The sequence below is a fragment of the Cryptomeria japonica genome, unplaced genomic scaffold, assembly GCF_030272615.1.
Source record: "Cryptomeria japonica unplaced genomic scaffold, Sugi_1.0 HiC_scaffold_61, whole genome shotgun sequence".
Taxonomy (NCBI): Eukaryota; Viridiplantae; Streptophyta; class Pinopsida; order Cupressales; family Cupressaceae; genus Cryptomeria; species Cryptomeria japonica.
Genome location: NW_026728883.1, coordinates 330,797 through 338,180, shown reverse-complemented (window position 1 = coordinate 338,180; position 7,384 = coordinate 330,797). Strand labels below are relative to the sequence as shown.

The 7,384-nt window shown below is 63.2% G+C and overlaps 2 non-coding genes across 2 annotated transcripts; both read right to left on the bottom strand.

Moving 5' to 3' along the window:
- Nucleotides 1-217: 217 nt before the first annotated feature.
- LOC131863384 (5S ribosomal RNA) lies at nucleotides 218-336 on the bottom strand. The gene has a single exon (XR_009362305.1). It is a non-coding gene; the product is annotated as a 5S ribosomal RNA (ribosomal RNA).
- A 5,839-nt stretch (nucleotides 337-6,175) lies between these two features.
- Nucleotides 6,176-6,294, bottom strand: LOC131863383 (5S ribosomal RNA). Its single transcript, XR_009362304.1, has one exon. It is a non-coding gene; the product is annotated as a 5S ribosomal RNA (ribosomal RNA).
- Between the last annotated feature and the right edge of the window lie 1,090 nt (nucleotides 6,295-7,384).

The following is a 7,384-nucleotide window of genomic DNA, read 5'->3' as shown; positions in this document are numbered from 1 at the left end:
GCGCGCGCAGCACCTCGGGCGCACCGGGGTGCGCGCACAACGCCCGGGTTGCACCGTGGCCTGTGTGCTCGGGGCGCCTCGGGTGCGCGCTCGGTGTCGCCCCCGCGCGCGCGGTAGTGCGGGCAGCGCACCCCGGCCCGGCCCGGCCCCGACGAGAACGCAAACGGGCAAAAGGTTTATTCAAATAGCATTGCGACGCCCGGCGAAAAACTAAAAAAGGGTGCAACACCGGGACTTCCCGGGAGGTCACCCATCCCAGTACTACTCCGGCCCAAGCGCGCTTAACTGCGGAGTTCTGATGGGATCCGGTGCACTAACGCTGGTATGATCGCACCCGTTATGAGCTTGTCGCAGTGTGTACTTAGCAAACCGCGACCCACGTGCGAATCCACCCCGGCCACCCACCCCCGTCGAGGTGCACACCCTCCCTCGCGAAGTGCGCCCCGTTCGCCAAGTGTGAGCCCTGCCCGGGTGCGCGCACCTTGCTAGGGCGTCGGGTGTGCACCCGGCCCGGCCTACGTGCGTGCACCTGGACGGGGCGTCGTGTGCGTGCAGTGTCCCGTCTGCAACGCGGTGCCCACACACCACCTCGGGCGCAACGACCTGCGCTCACATGTGGGCCGAGTGCACCTTGGTGCATGTTCGGGGCGCCTCGGGTGCACGCTCGATCTTGCCCCGGTGCACCAAGGCGCTCGGTTTGCCCCGGGTGCGCACTTGGTGCAAGGTGGGCACCCAAAATAGGGATCAAGCACCAAAACACAAGTTTCGGGATGCAAAATGGGACCCAAGGACCACAAATGCGTTCCAAGACCCATGATGGGTCCACGAGAACAAAAATGTGTTCCGAGACTTAATAAACAAATATTGGGTTTTAGGAGAAGAAACATGCTCTGATGCCCAAAACGAGAATCGACCCCGAAAAGGCCACAGGCCAAAAGTGGGATGCGAGACAAAAAAAAATGGGACCCGAGGACCAAAATTGGGTTCCCAGGTCGAAGACAGGGCAACCGGACAAGAAACGACCTCTAAGGCTCGAAATGAGTCCCGACGACTAAAACTTGACAAGAAGCACCCATCAGGCACCCAACTCGACACCCATGGGATGCCGACCCACCCGGGCTTCCACCTAGCACACCTTGGCACCCACCCACCCTCGCACCCAACCTCGCACCCAACTTAGCACCTTTGAACCCACATTGGCACTCACCCTGACCCTGGCACCTTGGAACCCACATTGGCACTCACCTTGACCCTGGCACCCACCTTTGCACTCACCTTGGGACCCACCCTGGCTCCCACCTCGGCACCCACCCAGACACCCACCTTGGTTCCTTGGCACCCACCTTGGATCCTTGGCACCCACCCCGACACCCACCTTGGCACGCAACTTGGCTACTTGCCACCCACCTTGGCTCCTTGACGCCCACCCCGACAACCACCCCGTGACCTACCCTGGCTAGGGTTGGTGCACACCCACCCTGGTGCCCACCTTGGCACCCACCCCATGACCCACCTTGGCACGCACCTTAGTACCCACCCCGTTACCCACCCTAGGACCCACCCCGTGACCCACCTTGGCCAGGGTGGGTGCCTTGGTGCGCACAACTTGCCTGGGCTGCACACCAGGGCGGGCTCAAGATGGCACCCGCGTTCCGTTTTTTTCACTATCTTTCAAAACGGAAATTTTAAAATCTCGTTTTTTTTTTTTTTTTGCCTTTTCTGGAAATTAGTGAAGGCAGCGCATCAAAGGTGCGCAATGCTGGTGCGAACCCGGGAGCGCTCCGATGTGTGCTCCAAGGTGCGGCGTGCACGAAGTCCGAGCCCGGCTTGCCCCGGGTGCGCACCTCGCGTGCACCTTCGCCGGGGTGAGCACCTTGGCTGGGTTGCGCGCCCTGGTGCGCACCAAGGAGCGCTCTGAAGTGTGCTCCAAGGTGCGGCGTGCACGAAGTCGGAGCTCGGTTTGCCCCGGGTGTGCACCTCGGGTGCACCCTCGCTGCGGTGGGCACCTTGGCTGGGTTGCGCGCCTTGGTGGGCACCATGCAGTGCACGAAGTCGGAGCCCGGTTTGCCCCGGGCGCGCACCTCCGCCAGGGTGGGCACCTTGGTGCGCACAACTTGCCTGGGCTGCGCACCAGGAAGGGCTCAAGATGGCACCCGCGTTCCGTTTTTTTCACTATCTTTCAGAACGGAAATTTTAAAATATCGTTTTTTTTTGCCTTTTCTGGAAATTAGTGAAGGCAGCGCATCAAAGGTGCGCAACGCTGGTGCGAACCTGGGAGCGCTCCGATGTGTGCTCCAAGGTGCGGCGTGCACGAAGTCGGAGCCCGGTTTGCCCCGGGTGCGCCCTGGTGGGCACCATGGTGCGCACCAAGGAGCGCTCCGAAGTGTGCTCCAAGGTGCGGCCTGCACGAAGTCGGAGCCCGGTTTGCCCCGGGCGTGCACCGCGGGTGGGCACCTTGGTGCGCATGCCTTGCCTGGGCTGCGCACCAGGGCGGGCTCAAGATGGCACCCGCGTTCCGTTTTTTTCACTATCTTTCAAAACGGAAATTTTAAAATCTCATTTTTTTTTGCCTTTTCTGGAAATTAGTGAAGGCAGCGCATCAAAGGTGCGCACCTCGCTGCCCACCACGGTGCGCAACGCCGGTGGGCACCCGGGAGTGCTTCGAAGTGTGCTCCAAGGTGCTGCGTGCACGTTGTCGGAGCCCGGTTTGCCCCGGGTGCGCACCTCGCGTGCACCTTCGTCGGGGTGGGCACCTTGGCTGGGTTTGCCCCGGCTGCGCTCCGAAGCGGGGTTATTGGAGCGCCGCCTCTTTTTTTGTCGGAGCGTTTGGTGGGGTTTCTCGCATTGGCTCTTCCCAGGCCCGGTTGCCACCCTGGCGCGCACGAAGTCGGAAGTAGGGTTAATTGCCCGGGTGCGCACCTTTGCCAGGGTGGGCACCTTACCTGGGCTGTGCACCAGGGCGGGCTCAAGATGGCACCCGCGTTCCGTTTTTTTCACTATCTTTCAAAACGGAAATTTTAAAATCTCCTCTTTTTTTTGCCTTTTCTGGAAATTAGTGAAGGCAGCGCATCAAAGGTGCGCACCTCGCTGCCCACCTTGGTGTGCTCTGAGGTGCGCACCCGGGAGCGCTACGAAGTGTGCTCCAAGGTGCGGCGTGCACGTTGTCGGAGCCCGGTTTGCCCCGGGTGCGCACCTCGCCTGCACCTTGGCCGGGGTGGGCACCCTGGCTGGGTTTGCCCAGGGTGCGCTCCGAAGCGGGGTTACTGGAGCGCCCCCTCTTTTTTTGTCAGAGCGTTTGGTGGGGTTTCTCGCATTGGCTCTTCCCAGGCCCGGTTGTTGGGTGCGCTCCCACCCTGGCGCGCGCGAAGTTGGAAGTTGGGTTAATTGCCCGGGCGCGCACCTTCGCCAGGGTGGGCACCTTGGTGCGCACACCTTGGCTGGGCTGCGCACCAGGGCGGGCTCAAGATGGCACCAGCATTCCCTTTTTCTCACTATCTTTCAAAACGGAAATTTTAAAATCTCGTTTTTTTTTGCCTTTTATGGAAATTAGTGAAAGCATCGCATCAAAGGTGCGCACCTCGCTGCCCACCTTGGTGTGCTCCGAGGTGCCCACCACGGTGCGCTCCGAGGTGCCCACCACGGTGCGCAACGCCGGTGCGAACCCGGGAGCGCCCCGATGTGTGCTCCAAGGTGCGGCGTGCACGAAGCCGGACCCCGGTTTGCCCCGGGTGCGCACCTCGCGTGCACCTTGGTGCGCACACCTTGGCTGGGTTGCGCGGCCTGGTGGGCACCATGGTGCGCACCAAGGAGCGCTCCAAAGTGTGCTCCAAGGTGCGGCGTGCACGAAGTCCTAGCCCGGTTTGCCCCGGGTGCGCACCTCGCGTGCACCTTCGCCGGGGTGGGCACCTCGGCTGGGTTGCGCGCCCTGGTGCGCACCAAGGAGCGCTCCGAAGTGTGCTCCAAGGTGCGGCGTGCACGAAGTCGGAGCCCGGTTTGCCCCGGGTGCGCACCTTCGCCGCGGTGGGCACCCTGGTGCGCACCATGGCGTGCACGAAGTCGGAGCCCGGTTTGCCCCGGGTGCGCACCTCGCGTGCACCTTCGGCGGGGTTGCGCGCCCTGGTGCGCACCAAGGAGCGCTCCGAAGTGTGCTCCAAGGTGCGGCGTGCACGAAGTCGGAGCCCGGTTTGCCCCGGGTGCGCACCTCGCGTGCACCTTCGGCGGGGTTGCGCGCCCTGGTGGGCACCATGGTGCGCACCAAGGAGCGCTCCGAAGTGTGCTCCAAGGTGCGGCGTGCACGAAGTCGGAGCCCGGTTTGCCCCGGGTGCGCACCTCGCGTGCACCTTCGCCGCGGTGGGCACCATGGCGTGCACGAAGTCGGAGCCCGGTTTGCCCCGGGTGCGCACCTCGCGTGCACCTTCGCCGGGGTGGGCACCTCGGCTGGGTTGCGCGCCCTGGTGCGCACCAAGGAGCGCTCCGAAGTGTGCTCCAAGGTGCGGCGTGCACGAAGTCGGAGCCCGGTTTGCCCCGGGTGCGCACCTCGCGTGCACCTTCGCCGCGGTGGGCACCATGGCGTGCACGAAGTCGGAGCCCGGTTTGCCCCGGGTGCGCACCCCGCGTGCACCTTCGCCGGGGTGGGCACCTCGGCTGGGTTGCGCGCCCTGGTGCGCACCAAGGAGCGCTCCGAAGTGTGCTCCAAGGTGCGGCGTGCACGAAGTCGGAGCCCGGTTTGCCCCGGGTGCGCACCTCGCGTGCACCTTCGCCGCGGTGGGCACCTTGGCTGGGTTGGGCACCATTGAGCGCTCCGAAGTGTGCTCCAAGGTGCGCACCATGGCCCTCCAAGGTGCGCAGCATGGCGTGCACGAAGTCGGAGCCCGGTTTGCCCCGGGTGTGCACCTCGCGTGCACCTTCGCCAGGGTGGGCACCTCGGTGCGCACACCTTCTCAATGTTTTCTTGCCTTTTCTGGAAATTGGTGAAGGCAGCGCATCAAAGGTGCGCACCTCGGTGTGCTCCGAGGTGCGAACCCGAGAGCGCTCCGAGGTGCCCACGAAGTCGAAAGTCGGGTTAATTGCATTGTTTTCCCCGGGTGCGCTCCGAGGTGCGCAACATCGGTGCGCACCAAGGAGGGCTCCGAAGTGTGCTCCAAGGTGCGCACGATTCGGAGCTCGGTTTGCCCGGGGTGCGCACACCTTGGCTGGGTTGCGCACCCTTTGTGCGCTCCAAGGTGCGCACGAAGTCGGAGCTCGGTTTGCCCCGGGTGCGCACCTTCGCCAGGGTGCGCACCTTGATGCGCACGCCTTGGCTGGGCTGCGCACCTTGGTGGGCGCCATGGTGCGCACCTTTCGTGCGCTCCAAGGTGCGCACGAAGTCGGAGCTCGGTTTGCCCCGGGTGCGCACCTTGGTGGGCGCCATGGTGCACTCCGAGGTGCCCAAGATTGGTGCGCACCAAGGAGCGCTCCGAAGTGCGCTCCAAGGTGCGCAGGTGCGCGCGAAGTCGAAAGTTGGGTTAATTGTCCGGTTTGCCTCGGGTGCGCACCTTGCGTGCACCTTCGCCAGGGTGGGCGCCTTGGTGCGCACACCTTGGCTGGGCTGCGCACCCGGGCGCGCACACCTTGGCACCCGCGTTTCCTTCATTTTAAATTTTTTTTTTTTACAATCTCTCAAGTGGGAAATTCTATAATCTCAACTTTTTTTGCCTTTTCAGGAAACTTTTGAATGGAGCGCATCATTGGTGCGCTCCGAAGTGTGCTCCAAGGTGCGCACCTCTGGTGTGCTCCAAAGCTCTCTCCAGCTGCGTGCACCTGCCCCGGCCGCGCACCCGGCCCCGCCCAGCTTCGCTCACCTGTCCCGGGCGTCTGGTGCGGAACCTTAGAGTAAGAAACATCACCGTGCACCTTGGCCAACGTGCGCGACTCGACCGAGCGCGCACTGGCCGAGGTGCACACCGATTTCACCTGGGTGCGCGCGCAGCACCTCGGGCGCACCGGGGTGCGCGCACAACGCCCGGGTTGCACCGTGGCCTGTGTGCTCGGGGCGCCTCGGGTGCGCGCTCGGTGTCGCCCCCGCGCGCGCGGTAGTGCGGGCAGCGCACCCCGGCCCGGCCCGGCCCCGACGAGAACGCAAACGGGCAAAAGGTTTATTCAAATAGCATTGCGACGCCCGGCGAAAAACTAAGAAAGGGTGCAACACCGGGACTTCCCGGGAGGTCACCCATCCCAGTACTACTCCGGCCCAAGCGCGCTTAACTGCGGAGTTCTGATGGGATCCGGTGCACTAACGCTGGTATGATCGCACCCGTTATGAGCTTGTCGCAGTGTGTACTTAGCAAACCGCGACCCACGTGCGAATCCACCCCGGCCACCCACCCCCGTCGAGGTGCACACCCTCCCTCGCGAAGTGCGCCCCGTTCGCCAAGTGTGAGCCCTGCCCGGGTGCGCGCACCTTGCTAGGGCGTCGGGTGTGCACCCGGCCCGGCCTACGTGCGTGCACCTGGACGGGGCGTCGTGTGCGTGCAGTGTCCCGTCTGCAACGCGGTGCCCACACACCACCTCGGGCGCAATGACCTGCGCTCACATGTGGGCCGAGTGCACCTTGGTGCATGTTCGGGGCGCCTCGGGTGCACGCTCGATCTTGCCCCGGTGCACCAAGGCGCTCGGTTTGCCCCGGGTGCGCACTTGGTGCAAGGTGGGCACCCAAAATAGGGATCAAGCACCAAAACACAAGTTTCGGGATGCAAAATGGGACCCAAGGACCACAAATGCGTTCCAAGACCCATGATGGGTCCACGAGAACAAAAATGTGTTCCGAGACTTAATAAACAAATATTGGGTTTTAGGAGAAGAAACATGCTCTGATGCCCAAAACGAGAATCGACCCCGAAAAGGCCACAGGCCAAAAGTGGGATGCGAGACAAAAAAAAATGGGACCCGAGGACCAAAATTGGGTTCCCAGGTCGAAGACAGGGCAACCGGACAAGAAACGACCTCTAAGGCTCGAAATGAGTCCCGACGACTAAAACTTGACAAGAAGCACCCATCAGGCACCCAACTCGACACCCATGGGATGCCGACCCACCCGGGCTTCCACCTAGCACACCTTGGCACCCACCCACCCTCGCACCCAACCTCGCACCCAACTTAGCACCTTTGAACCCACATTGGCACTCACCCTGACCCTGGCACCTTGGAACCCACATTGGCACTCACCTTGACCCTGGCACCCACCTTTGCACTCACCTTGGGACCCACCCTGGCTCCCACCTCGGCACCCACCCAGACACCCACCTTGGTTCCTTGGCACCCACCTTGGATCCTTGGCACCCACCCCGACACCCACCTTGGCACGCAACTTGGCTACTTGCCACCCACCTTGGCTCCTTGACGCCCA